At 50.4% G+C, this 15,009-nt stretch overlaps 1 pseudogene; it reads left to right on the plus strand.

Annotated features, from left to right (window-relative positions):
* The first annotated feature begins 6,654 nt into the window (after positions 1-6,654).
* Positions 6,655-6,773, plus strand: LOC120582599 (uncharacterized; annotated as a pseudogene).
* The last annotated feature ends 8,236 nt before the right edge of the window (positions 6,774-15,009 follow it).

Here is a 15,009-nt window from a genome sequence, read left to right on the forward strand (position 1 = left end):
GGTGACCTGTCCCAGCACATTCATACTTTAGAACGCTCTGGTTTTCAGGCCACTGGGCTCTCACCTTCCAGCAGGTAGGTCACTGGCAGCAAGGGCCAGCTGCCATCCTACTCGGAGCTCTGTGAAATGAGCAGAAGACAAGGGCAGCTGGAGCTGGCTCTTCAGACACCTCTCCCAAACAATACTTGAAGGACTGCCTTCCATCTCCCAGCCAAAAGGAGGCGTGAACCAAGGAAAGGGGAGAGGGGGTCGGGTTTAGAGTAGAGGGAAGGGGTCAGAGAGAAGGGAGACCTGTCCCAAATGATGAGGGCAGCTGCGGGGGAAGTTCGGAAGGGGCCAGTTTTTATGGCCGCTATGTAATACTTCTTATCCTCTTCCCACCTTAATAAATGACTTCAGAGTTAACACAAAGGGATTGGTACTAGAGGTGCCTGCAGCCTTTCTAGGGCACATTCCCGTGGGCTCCCCAGTCCCGCGTCTTCACTCCTTGTTTGCCTGGACCCTCCGATGCCCACTCTTCTCTAGAGTTGTGCTCCCATTCGCCGGCCCCTGCTGCTCAACCCGGAGGCCCCCGTCGAGGAGGGCGTCACGTCCGTGCCATGGATACAGTCAAAGTAAGGGTCACTGTCCTCCTCAGGGAGGAATAATGTACGAATTCATAAATTACGATTCTGTTTACACTTGCATCCCGAGGGTTAAGTTTCGAACAGCTCTAAGTTGAACCGCCTTGGCATTTCCACCGTTATGATTACATTTGCAAGTCATTCGTTTTCTATGGGAGGGAAGGACAGACTCCTGAATGTGGGCATCAACTTCCAAGTGTTAACCCTGCGAGGGTGGGGGGAGCGGGCATAGCGGACAGAAGAGGCGAAAACAGAGAAGCATATCCATGGCTCCTCTGCTTTTGAATGAAGTTCGCTCTAGAAGTCTTGCTCGTATTTTTCCAAACTTTGATATTTTAGATTATGCGTGTCCCAGTTGCGCCAAATGTTCTTTCGTAGCTGTCCATAAGCATTTTTACAAGTCTCACTTATGTCTGGCTCCCTACCGTTACTACTTTAATCCGATGACAGGTTCTGTGTCATTGTGACTCTGTCACGTTTCGGGGATTTCTTTTTGTTTCTTTTCCTAAAGGGAGTAACTCGTTTTTAAAGCATACTTTATAGAAGTCTTTTTCAAACACAAGTCAACCGAAAGGTCCTCAAAACCACTGAGAGCCTTGGGCTGCACTGCCCCCCCGTGGCCACTTCGGCAAACCAACAAGGCGCTGTCCACCCGCCCCCACCCCACCCCCGCAGCCTTGACCACAGAGAAGACACGACATTTTCACATTGTCTCTGGAGGACACAGGTCGACGCCTGCGGTGAAGTGCAGGTCCCAGCTGCCCAGAGTTCATTTTTGCAGATCGCCGAACTCACAGTCTTGCGACAAGGTCAGAAAATGTCTTGTGACAAAGCATTTTTCCTAGTCCATAAAACACCACGTATCTCTTGCAAACGCCAAGCGTTCGAAGCAATCAGACATGACTGGGATGTGGGTGGATTTTTCATCCACAATCTCCTGTCTCGCTTACTGCTACCCCCTCATTTTGATCACTCGTACAGTATGAAACTCAGAAGATTGTCAAGGACCAGTCAGTCCAGCGCCCTGACCTTACAGAGGAAGAGCAGAGTCCACTCCCAGCCCCAGAGCTTCTGATGGGATAGGTCTGGGCCAGCCGGAGCAGTGGCACGTTTTCAATCTCACGTGGTGTTTCCCTATTGCACCTGGGCGGCCATCAGACACACTGAGCACAGCAGGTGAGAGTGGAAGAAGGGGGCCTGGAATTCTCGGGGGCACCCCTAACGTAGGCCACACATTGCAGTCACCCGGGAGGTTTTACAGATAGTGACACCTGAGTCCCGCGCCCAGCGATTCCGATTTAATCGGTCTGCAACATGGCCTGTGGTTTTTGACGTTTAGGATCTTCTGGTGATTCTAAGTGTAGCCAAGTTTGAAAAGCACCGCTTCAAGCCCATCCTACTGAGCATGCTGGAGCCAGACCCGCTGTCGGAGGGAGACCCTGCCTGGCTGGGAGTGGGTGGCACGCGGGCCGGGGACAGGCTGGACTCGGCTCCTCAGTTTTCATAATGGAGCGTTAGCACCGTCTTCCCGCGAGCTAGTTCTGAAAGCAGAAGACCCTAGACTTATCTGGCAACATAAAAGCTCTGCATCAGGCCCCAAGTATTTCGCTTTCATTTCTGGTTTTGGATTATGCTTTGAGCCATTCGTTCCAAGTGAAAAGTAAATAAAAATGGGATGTCTGGCGCCCGTGCCGAGCTTGAGGCTTCAGATTCCAGGGAGAATGCGTCTCATGTAGAAAAGGGTCTGTTTGATGCTTCGCAAGTGAATGCGGATTTCGCTTATGTTGGCGGAAGAATTGTCCCCCACCCCTTCCTTGTCCCTCCAGTGAACCATCTTTTTTTAACTCTGTCCAGTAAATTATCCCAGAAGAATCGGAAAACTCTGGCCATCCGTGTCAGGCCCGGATGAGGCAATGATCGTTCTTCAGAGAAAACAACAAAGTTAGTTTTAAAATAGCAATGGCCCATATTTACTCTAAAATTCCTCTGCTCAGATTTATTTCCACTAACTCATATTCTTCAAAAGTCCCTCTTAAGAAAATCACGATGGTTTTCTAGCATATAATCAAATCGGGACTCTGCTGATGGGTTAACTCACCCCTTTCTGCAGAGTAGTAAATAGAGCCTGGAAGAAGAAAGAATGAGAATTTCAAAGGCGGGCTGAGCTGGGCTCCTGCCTTGCAGCCGTGGGAGCTCGACAGAAGTGACTTAAAGTCTCTGCATTTGACTTCTTTCCTGTACTTTGGGATGCTATTGTTATCTACCTGGTAGAGTTCTATTGGGACCGACGGTGTCTCAACCAGCATTGTCCTGGAGAATTTTCTGAAATTATGGCAACGCTCAGTGCCTGCACTGTCCGATATGGCGATCCGGTAGCCACCCCCACACTAGTGCAAAATGTGGCTGATGTGACTGCGCCATTGAATTTTTATCTATTTCTTTTTAATTAATTTAATTTTAATATGGCCAATGGCTACTGTATTGGACACTGTGGGTCTGGCATATGATAGGTGTTCAACGAATATCATTGTAACTTGGACTCGGGCATCGGGGATTCCCAGGCTTAAATTCCTAGGCAGGTTCGTTCACGTGTCTTAGCCTCGGTTTCCTCGTCTGTAATGTGGGGCTGATAATACTCCTGCCTCTCAGGTTTGTCCAGAGGATTAAATGAGAAATTGCACGTTAAAGGTTTAGTGCAGTGCCTGGCACGCAGAATCCTTGTAACTAGCAGCCCCTTTTCTGATCATGGCTGTTCCCTCCTTAGATTAGGATTACTTCCCCGGAAGGATACTCTTCCCTTGGTGTGAGATCCGGCTCACTTTCTGCAGTGGAATTGAAGCCTGCAGACCGGAGATGGCTTTTTGGGTGAGAAACCAAACCCCATGGATTTAGAGTAATTGATGTGAAGGGCCCCCCCAACTTTACGGTGCTGCGTTCAACCCTTCTGACCTTGGATAGCTCCCCTGGAAAGCCTTTTGAGGGGATTAACCTGCAAATGTGATTCTAGTCCAAGGTAGACCCTACAGCTCAAAGCAAACTGGGAGGTTGGGTGGGCATCGGGGGATGGGGGGGTAGCAGATCAACGTCCCAGCCTGCCAGGAGCCTGCACTCAAAGGAGAAATCAGGTAGGAGTGAATTTATGAAGAACTAGGTAAGTACTGAATATCCAAATGAGAAGCTCCGGCCCACAAGCCATCGTGGTTCAGGTACAGAAAGGAAATGGGGTTTCTTACCAGCCCCTCAATCCAGATCTGGAGCCCTGTGGAAAAGGGAACAGTTAATAGACCCCAAGCCCACTTCCCTCCCATGGCAGCCGGGGTGGTCAGGGGTGGGAGTGACATGGGAAGTGTCCCCGTCAGTCCTCCCCCGAGGTTCTGCCCTCCTTGGAGCTGAAGCAGAAGCCTGGGGCTAGGAGAAGCGGACGCCTCCCTAGCACAGTTCAGTTGTGCATTAACCATGAGTAGCTGAACACTCAACAACCGATCATTCGACAAACATTTTTGGAGGGTCTACTATGCAAGACACCGACCATGCCCATGAGAGGCCCTGTCCGCATCAGGTTCACTCTTTAGAGAGAAAGTCAGGCAAATAAACCAAATTACACAGGTGTTTAAAAAGCATTACGAACGCGTTAAAGGGAGGCGGCTCAGAGACCGGGGAGCTGCCTCTCCCAGGAGAAGGTACACAGGGAAGGGACCCTAACACGCTCCTTGGGTAGAGCCTAGGAGGAGGGACAACTGTGCCGGTGTGCACAGGCGAAGTCGACCAAGGCATAGTCCACATACCTAAAGTGGCACCGTGAAGATAAGTTAGATAGATGCTAGGTAGGTAGACAGGCAGGCAGGCGGGCAGGCAGGCATGAGGGAGGGCCTCCCTGCAGAGGGAGATCAGGAGCGGTGGCCAGTACGGAGGCAGGACAGGACCAGGAAGTGATCCCTGGGCGAACACTCTGCCCTCCCTTTGAGCAGAAGCAAAGCACGGGGTGGCGGGGAGTGGGGAGTCTCCCAACACAGTACCCACGTGCGCAGGCTACTTATGAGTCCAGGCCCCGCACTTACTCACCGATTCGACTCGACATTCATTGACTGCCTACTGTGCGCAGTGTCTACGTCCAGCTGTCAGGTGCGGATTTTATCCTGCAGGCCACAGGAAACCCCTGGCAGAGTTAGACACCATCAACTTTGCTTTTTTAAAAAGGGTCTTCTGTCTACAGAAGAAGCGGATGGCACGAGCTCCCTCCAGCCACACAAGCCCAGGCCTGTGGAGGGTGGAGGCGGTGGGGAGAGAGAAAGCAGGATCGCGTGGGCCCCGGGCCCTGGGGTTCGCACACCAGCAGCTGTATTTGCAGACACCTGATGCTCACCGCTTGCAGCGCCCACGTGTTATCGTGACCATTTTGCAAAGCAAGCCTGTCCAGAACCCGCTGGTAGGAGCCATATGCCTCCTTAAGCGGATTATGCTGAACAGAATGTCCTTATTCCTTATTGCCCCAGTGTCCCTGCCCTGAGGTGGTGTCATGAGATGGGGGGTGGGGAGAGAGGCTTGCAGACAAGGCACCACCAGGCTTTTTGAATTCTTGGGGCTGGTCTTACCGTTTCCCTGTCCGCTCCCCTGCCCTTCAGTTTACCCATACCAGATACCCAGGGAATAAGTGAAAAGTCTCCTTCCCACCCCTGTCTTTGGTGACCCAGTTTCCTGTCCTGCAGGCAATTAAGTGACCGGTTTCTTATCATTCAGGAGCTATTTCTGCATTTATAAGCAAATTCACATTGATAACCTTACCTCTTATTTTTACACAATATACCACAGTTTTATATACCACACCTTGGTTCTTTCCACTTCATGTCGGGCGAGTTACTTAAGCTCTCTGAGCCTCGCTTTCTCCACCTGCACAATGGGCATAATAATACCAATCTCATAGGTTGTTCCAAGGAGGAAATAAATTAACCCATGAACTAGCATGTGTAACATGTATTAGCTGTCACATGACAACCACTCAGTGAATGTGGTTATTGTTCTTTGCCATGCAGAGAGATTTTATTTTTATGCAAATAAACTTATTAACTTTCTTTGTTTTCTGGGTTTCGTGGCATGTTTAGAAAACACGCCGAGATGGCGAAATCTTCCATTTTTCTTTCTAAAGCTTTTGCGGTTTCATTTTCCTACTGTGCATGGCTCTCTCTGGGATTTATCTTGGAGCACAGAGTCAAGCGGGAATCCAGGGTTTCTCTTCCTCCCAGCAGGCACGCGACCATCCCAAGACCATTATTACATAATTTCTCTACTAACTTGAAATGCCGTCTTTATAATATTTTCAATCTCCCCCAAATGTCTGGGTCTATGTCTGTGTTTTTGGTTAAATGGCTGCCCGCCCCCGCCCCCCGCCCCCCGTCCCTGGGTGTCATTTAACATAGTCCGCTGTGTCCTGTACTTTCTTTGAACTTGTAATTAATTAGCTGCAGGTGCGATTCGTTGGCAAGACTTGGCAAGACCCCTCCGTGGGCCTTTGATGATCATTCAAGGGTCATTGCAGTGGACACAAGCTAAAGAGGCCACCTGCCTACCACGAAATCTAGCTAAGCCAGTCAGATTCCTGCTCCCAGAAATGATGGCCATGACAGGGCCCCACAGTGGCCAGCAGTGCCCTGGAGAGAAGACTCATGACCACCCAGGGGAGAAGTCCCAACACAGAACTGCCCTGGGTCATGTCTGTCCCAAGGCCAGATGCCCGGCAATTCCTTCTGTCCTGTGATCAACCCCAAGGACCGTCCAGCGCTCCCCTTCATCACTAGGTGGGCCTGGGTCCATCTCCGCTGCTCACACTCGGAGCCTCTCCACCAGCGCAGATGCAAAGCTCCCGCTTCTCCCGCCCACCCAGCAAGACGCGTGTCCCCACTCCACGCTTCCCAAACGCCCCTTTCCCCTCCCAGTGGGATGGACAGGTTTTCATACGCAGACACGTGGATATCTGTTCACCAGTTGCGGACTGAACGTTTGGGACCCCTAAAATTCACATCTTGAAATCTTAACCTTCTACGTCCATGCTACCCTGAACGTGCCCGATCTCGTCTGATCTCAGAAGCTAAGCAGGGTCAGGCCTGGTTAGAACTCGGAAGGGAGACCACCTAGAAAGACCAGGTGCTGTAGGCGTAAAAAGTAAAAAAATAAAAAAATAAGGGATCGTAAACTGACAAGGTCCTTGCAATCTGTGAGGTCAACCAAGGGTTGCCTCACCTAAAAAAAAAAGAAAAGAAAATGAAATTCTAACCCCCAAGGTGATGGCATTTGGAGGTGAGACCTTCGGAAGGTGATGAAGTCGTGAAGATAGAGCCCTCACGAATGGGGTTAGTGTCCATATAAGAGAGACGCAAAGAGCTTGTTCTCTCTCTGCTGTTCCCACGTGAGGGTACCCCGAGAAAGCAGCCATCTGCGAAGCAGGAAGCAGCTCGCCCCACGCACCAGATCCACTGGCACCTCGATCTTGGACTCTTAGGCTCCAGAACGGTGAGAAATAAAAGTCTGTTGTTTAAGCTACCCTGTCTATAGTGATTAGTTACAGCAGACAGAGCTGACGAAGACACTGGACGTTTCGACTACAAGGTCTCTGTCTGTCCTTTTGGAAACTGCCTTAAGTGAATTGTAAAAAAGTATTGCTTTCGCCTCCCGGCCCCGCGTCTTCCTCCTTAGTCAAACCTCCTCTCCTGTCCTTCATCCAAACAGAGTAAATAACAGATTCCAGTGGAAACTGTCATTAAATCGGGGGGCGGGGGGGTTGCACTTTAATCATTTATTCACCCAATACTTATCGAGAAGATACTGTGCTTCTTCTCAGAGACCCTAGGTGGAGGTTTTAGCAGTGACCTTGCTGGGACATGACGAAGGCCTCTGCCCAGGGGAGAGTGACTCCTCAGGACTTGGACTGAGGGAGGGAGAGATGGAGGGAGGAAGGAAGGAAGGGAGGAAGGAAGGGACGGAGGGAGAAAGGTTGGAACAGAGCTCAAGGTTTGGGCCCTGGCCCAGCGGGGTGGGCAACCTGGCTCAGGATGCCTGATGATGGGGTCAGTTTTCAGGACAAGTGGACTTAGAAATTGTGTATGTGTGCGGGGCAGGGGGGGCGGGGGGTGGCACCCAGGTTCCAGGCAGTGTCAGGAGAAGCTGGATGTGCCGGCCTTGAATCCAGCCAAGCACATGGGTGGAGACCACATCTGGAGTCACAGGCATTGGACACCATGGGGGGTGGACACATGGCTCAAGACGGAACTCTCGGGAACACAGACAGCAAGGAGCCCCAAAGGAGAAGTGTCAGCAATGTCAAACGCTGTGGGACACCAAGCAAGATAAGAACGGAAAAACATCCGCTGGCTCTGTGGTGCAATCAGAAAAGCAAGATAACTTCAGACTCCGGCCCGTCCCCTCCCGTGTCAGCGCACGGCGGAGGGGCACGGAATCGCATTTCCTCCTTCCCTCTAGGAAAGCGCAGCGTTGTCCCCAGGTTCTGGGCTCTCCAGAGGGGACAGGAGCAGCCTTTGTGGTTTGAAGTCCTGGTTTCCTGGGAAACGAAGGGCCCTTTCAATGACCCTTTCCAGAGTGTGCGGCGAAATCCTTTGAGGTGGGAAGGAGATGGGTACCGAGGGCCACAGTGCAGAGATGATAGTGGCCAGCTCAAATTAAGTCCTTGGGGGCTGTAGGGCCTGGACCGGGATGGCTGCGGAGCCTCGGAGGAGCCTCAGGGACCGTCCCTGGGGAGTGCTGGGCAGGGAGGGAGCACAGCCACCGGTCCCTAACGTGTGGGGCTCACCTGCGCCTTGGCCCTAGGAGGTCCCAGCACCCGCCCAGGCTGAGGGTCAGGGCCCAACCCTGACCTGCACGGTTAAAATCCATCATGATTTAATTGTGTTAAAGGGAATATTTCTAAAGTGAGGATGCTACGTAGGTTGTTACCTTTGACCTCTGTTCATAAGAAAAGATACCGTATGGTTACCATCAGACCAGTGACTGTCCGGTCCACCCAGCCGTGCAAAAGCTGGAGTGTGGCCAGTCAGATGGGGAAAGAGAAAGAGGGAGAAGGGGAAGCTGAAGATCACGCCAGGAGGGACCGTCCAGTTCCCCTCCGACGCTTCTGTTTGCGTCTTGATGACCGCAGGTGAGTGACCAGGGGCCAGTCAAGTGGAGTGAGTGGCAGGGTGCATGTGACTCCTCCCGCAGTGTGCGCAGCCACGAGTGTGGGTTTCGTGGCCTTACATCATGGTGGTTTTGGAAATTTCAGTTCCCCGTTTTCTGTCACTAGGGCAAATAAAATTTGCAGAAAACCCAGAACCCTCAGCCTGTTCAGTGGGCGCTGTGGGCTCTGCCCAGATGCCCTCTTCAAGGTCAGTGTCCCCACTCTCCCAGCTGCCGGGGGTGGGGCTGTTGTGCCCCCCACCGGGAACCGCCCTCAGCCCTGGGACCTGCCTGCCAGGCTATGTCCCGTCCCGGGGGATGGCTGAGGACAACGACAGGCTGGCGCGCGATGGCAGAGGCCTGGCCCCCTTCTCTCGGTGTGGGACGGTGCCATCCCAGCTCCAAAGCTCCTCACGGGGATCAGCAGAAGCTGCAGGGGAACCACACTCTGCCCGGCTTCCCCCTCCGCCCTGCCCTGCCTCACTCACTGCCTTCCAGGTGGGTCTCCCGGGATCCATCCCCAACGAGACCTCTTCGTGCGACTCCCTCGCCGAGAACTCTGCGTTCCCAAGAATGCCATCTTAAATAATCTGGCTCTTGGCTCCAGCTTCCTCTTCCACCAAAACTCAGTCACAGATGCTGAGAAATAATAAAATGTCTCCACCTTGAATTGTGTTCCTTTACCTTCCCTTGCCTCATCTTTGAGATACAGGTAGATGGTCCCTTGAGGACCTTAAAAAAGAGGCCTATGCACTCCTCATGGGGCTCACTCCCACTCAAGCCTTCAGCTTAGATGACACCTACCTGGGAAACCTGGCCCCCGTGGGCTTGCTAACTGCCTCCTGCCCCCAGCTGCCCCGCGCTCCTCCAGCATGGCACATGACTCCCTGAATATAATCAGTTAGGTATCTGACCATCTCCCTCTAGGACATTCATGCCATGAGAGTGGAGAACAGGCCTACTTTGCTCACTGTTTTCTCCCAGGGCCTGACAAAGTGCCCAGCCCTCGGGAGATGCTTCCTGAGATGCTTCCTGCGAAGCCGTGGCACGGTCAAATAGGGCAACTGAGGATATTTTGGCAAGAGAGTTCTTTACAAAGATTTACACAGGATGCAGTTCGGTACTCGGTGCTGGCGAGAGCAGGCCACCGTTGCCACTGCCTGGGGAGAATGCTGTGTGACAGGAGCTGCCCACAAGTCAGGGGACACATCAGCCCTACCAAGAAGGGGAGCTCTGAGACCGCACCAGGAAGGAGTCCTGGAGCTCAACCCCTTGACCTCCTTCTCCAGTCTCCTGCCTAAAACTCCCCATTGGCCAAATCCAGCTGAAAATCAGAAGGGTGGGTATGTCCGCTGTTAATAAGATAAGCCCCACTGCAGAGCAGAGGAGCGTGGCGAGTGGATGCAGAAGGACAGAAGGAAGATTTGCAAGACAGCAGGCACTGACGACCCGTGAAAGGAGTAAATGAATGAGCTTTCCAACAAATATGTGTTGAAACTCTACACAATGGATATTGATCATGCTGATCGCTGTCCCATGTATGTAAACAAAGGCCACACACAGAAAAAGGCCACTAGGTATAACTCGAACAGGGGGGGAGCGGGGTAGACAGCAAAGCTGTGGGCTGCATGAGACGGGGAGCTGGAACCGAGTGGTCCTGACATTCAGCTTGGGAATAAACGGGCTAGAAGAAACTGGCCCGTAGTGGGAGGACAGTAGAAAAGCTTATTGGTTTTTGCTTAATTCCTAAGTGGTAGAGGAAAAAAATCTCCTCTGGGAATCCAGAATTTGTGCCTCATGCAAATATGAGGTTCGATGTTATAATACCCTCAAAATGGGAGAACCCCTAACCAGACCAAAGAAACTCATCTCAGGGCATCCATACCCCTAGTGCTTCTGGCTGAAAGAAATGCAAATCTCCTCGGGAAGGGAATGCTCTCCCTTCAGGCCACCACAAGCTACTGCAGGAAAAATAATCCCAAATAAATCTAACTCACAGCGAGACTACAAAACACTCAAGGAAATGGTCACCACGAGTGACAGTTGACAGCTTTCACAAACCATAGGCGTAAACCCCATCCCCAGTGAAAGATCTGATCAAATTATGATTTGATTAAAAGTGTTTTGTAAGGAATCGAAATCCTAAAAAAAAAAAAAAACCAGCAAAATATTATTACCAGAACCCACTCAGTGAAGACAAGGCTATATTCCACTCTTGTGGGATTTGTCTTATTGGCCTAACTCAGCACATTGTCTTAGAAGATGAAAACTCTTAGAAATCCTTCTGGAATGTGGGAGTTTTTACTCAGTAGGCGCTTAACGTTTCTTCTCCTGGGGATACACACTCACCTTCGGAGTCCGCTTGTCTCCTGGAGCACATGAAGATAATTCTCAGGGTTTACTGATTTTCCTTCTTTCTTCAGTATGATATCTGTAGCAGGATTAGGTTCAGGCACAACTCTAATGCACTTTATTCAAAGTTTTGATACAAGATTGTATCCTATTTCTTATTCAATTGCTACTAGCAAATTTTCAGAATTTTTGTTGAAACTATTTTCTGGTCATTTTATAAGGTACCAGAGGAGAGAGAGTCTGTGATCCTGTTTCACCTTGCCATCTCTACTGGAAAGTCCCATGCTAGTGTTTTTTTTACAATTCTATAGGGGTTTCAAAAACATTACACACCTCTTCAGCCTGGGTAGCCCTAGGCGTTGTGGTGTTTATGTGTTGTCGACCTCACAGTTTTGTGGTTGTTAGTGTTATTGGGAAGTAGGGAGATATTGGACACTTCCTGCCTCAACTTAGCAGAGCAACTGATTGCATTTCACCACGGGATGTTGCTGATGACCCTGGGGAAACCCATCTCCGTGGAATGGCGGGGGCAGGAGCCAGGCTGGAGGGGATGGAGCAGAGAATGAACAATGAGGAAGTGGGAACAGTGACTTTAGACAGTTAACGGAGGCTGCCTAGGAAGAGGGAGAGTAAGTCGTGAGTAATGTGTGGGGTTAATGGTGGCTTTATAGTCTTTATTTGAGGGAGAGATATGAGCATTTTAAAAATCTGGAGAATCCAATAGAGAAAGAGAGGACGGAGCCGAAATAAAATGTAGAAATGACTGATAGAAATTAGAATGACATCCAGAGCGCAGGAGAAATCAGCCCTTGACATAAGAGGAGCATCTCTGTCCATGGAAAGAGAAAAGGGAGATGGCCACAGTTACGTTTGAAGCTGTGGACCAGGAAGTTGCGAGAGTTCCAAGAAAAGTAGGAGATGAGGTTCTCTCCGGGCATAAACGTAGGTGGTGGAATGGGGGAGTTTGAAGCGATTGGGTGAGTTTTAAATTGCTTGAAATAGCTGATGGAAAATAGGAGAAAGTGACAATTTGGGACACTCAGAAGACTTACCAGGGGAACCAGAGACTCTCCGGAAGCTAGCTGAGCTTGGAGACCATGCATGAGTGGTGGCGCTTGTCTTCATGGCTAAGTGGTGTCGACTGTTCTCAGAAACACATACTCAGTGGATGGATGGAGGAGAGAAATAGGTGGATGGTTTGCTCTAAGGCTGGGGCTTCAAGGGAGTTCAGGGTGCTGACCAGAGGATGACCAAGTGACAGACTGTTGCATCTCAGCTAGACAGGCAGAGGCTGGAGGGCTTGATGAAGGACAACGACCATCACAGAAAAGGTCAACGAAGTGAGAAAAACCAAAGACTAGAAGCTGTTATCAGAGACTGAGCAATTTTAAGCGTTCAGGGCGTGAATCCGTGTTAACAAACCCAAAATCTGACCTTGAGTGTGGACGTCAGTGGAATAAAACCAAAAGGCCAGTGAAGTCAAGTTAATGAGCTAAACGATCTGGCCACTGGACGGGGGTCGACGTGGGCAGTTCAGTCCCCAGGATGACGGAGGACACTGGTGAATAGAAATCCCTTATCCACGTACACGAGTCTGAGATAAAAGACGGGCACAATGAGGCTGATGGTGGTGGCGATGAGGTGGAGAAGAGGGTCACGCAGCAAGAGGGCTGGAGACCAAGTAGCCTCGTATACAGACCGTCCCCAACTTACAATGGTTCGGCTTAGGATTTTTCCACTTGATGATGGCACGAGGGATACGTATAATAAATTCCGTGAGAGAGTCAACACTTTATCACGAAACAGGCTTCGCGGGAAGAGGCTGGCGATGAGAAATAGAAGGTACATGACCTGAGGAGTTGACAAAAACTGACCGGGAAAGGGACGTGATGGCACTAAGCATTTTGGGTGCCAAAAAAGACTGCTCCCAGCGGGCCCTAGGTGGATGGTGGGCCGGACCTGCACTGTGGTCAGGTAGCTTTCCCAGCTACTCCCGGCTCACTTTGCAATCTCTCTCAGAGACTTTCTCGCTGATACCTTCCTTCTATGCCACACCTCATCTCGGCGTCTGTGTCTCGGAGGCCTTGGGCTGACACGGCCTTGGAAGGCGGGCATCTGTCTAGAAAGTCTTCAGTCCTTTGCTGACTGGGGAATGATATGTTTTTGCAGCATCTTAATCTCTCTCTTCTCTTTGAGGGTCAATGGAACATGGAGAATATTTCTGCATCGTCTGTAAAATTATTGCTAAATTCATTAACCAGGGTGTTTTCCAACCTCCCTGGTATAAATAAGAACTTCGTACGTACCAAGAAAGAATGAGAAAATGAGCATTAATTATTGGCCCTAACCATTAGCTATTTCGGCCAGGCACTCTCTGACCATCCGAGGTGAACCACGAACCCCCAAAACCACCCTGATCTCCCCGTTCTCCCTCTTGCTTTGCTTTTCTCCACAGGACTTCTCTCTTGCTACCCTATGATGTACTTACTTATTTTGTTTTTTTCTATAGAGCATGCGCTCCGTGAAGGTCCAGGTGTCTGCCCATTTTGTTTGTACCTAGAACAGCACTGGGCACATGCTAGGCACTCGATAAATACTCGTTAAATAAGTGAATTGAATAAATGAGGATCTACATGTACGAAGGAATGAGATTTGTAACGTGATAGCTTCTTAGACCGAAATTGGGGAACCCAGGCCCTAAAGCGTAAGGTTTGTCACCCACATGCCAAATCCACAGAGCGCGATCAAGTTTCACAGACAGCGAGGACCTTATGGATCCAGATGTTCAGATGGTAAATAAAACTTTCCTTTTGCCTCAAGTTCAAACTTCTCCACCATTCCTTTCCACGATTCCAGGAGTTTCCAGAATCCCATGGCCTTGGAGATCTACTACACGGTACAACGATTACGGACGGCAAAACAGTATTATAAACGCGAAACTTGTTAAGAGGAGAGATGTTAACTGTTGCTACCACTAGAACGAATGGTAACAATCACGGGACTGTGACAGAGGTGTTAGCTAATAATGCTCCGATGGCAATCATATCGCTACATAAACATATCGGATCAGTACCATGGTATACCGTAAATGTACAGGCTGTCAATAAAAATATGTCCCTTTTTAAAATAAGGAATCCCGTGGCCTGTGTGTGGATCAGCAGAATGCTGGGAATCGAGCCAAAATAGAGCAATACTGAAAGCGAAGGCCACGCTGATACTGAGAAGTCAGGGCAATCCTGAATTTACAAAACAGTGCTTTTCTTTGGGAAACTTCAAATTTCACAAGACTCTGGGACACGTGCGAGGCACCCGCCTGGTGATATTTACTCTGCTTTTCCCCGTCACATGCAGAGTGTTCACTCATGGGGTTTTTCGAGTCTCAAAACTGGACTTGACCTGGGACTGACCAGTGAGCACCGGGCCATTAAAGCATCATGAGCCGCTGTCATCTACTCACTCCAGGTTCTGGGGGTCCCAGGTGTGGCTCCCAATAGCCCTGCTATAGGAGACAGAGCCCCAGGACGAAGGACCCCTGCTGGTCCCAGGGCTGTGGCTGCCACCAGTGGGCAGAGCTTCCCACGGCACGGTGACCCTGCCTCCCTCACAGAAGCCCATGGTGGGGGGGAAGGGAAAGAGGGACGGCTCGTTGAGAAGCAGTCACAGCCTCGGTTCTCACCAGCACCAACCCCCCCACACGCGGAGGGACGCCATGAGTTTCCCTTTGAGTTAAATTTAACGCTCAATCGCATACCCGTCTTATGTTTATTTTTCCATTCTCTTAAAGCTTTCCTCATTTCTAGGTCTATCTTAACGGGTCCCCGTTCTGAATCAGACACCTGTTTGGCGTGAACAGGATGTCGTTCGACCAGCGATA

The sequence above is a fragment of the Pteropus medius genome, unplaced genomic scaffold, assembly GCF_902729225.1.
Source record: "Pteropus medius unplaced genomic scaffold, Ma_sr-lr_union100, whole genome shotgun sequence".
Classification (NCBI taxonomy): domain Eukaryota; kingdom Metazoa; phylum Chordata; class Mammalia; order Chiroptera; family Pteropodidae; genus Pteropus; species Pteropus medius.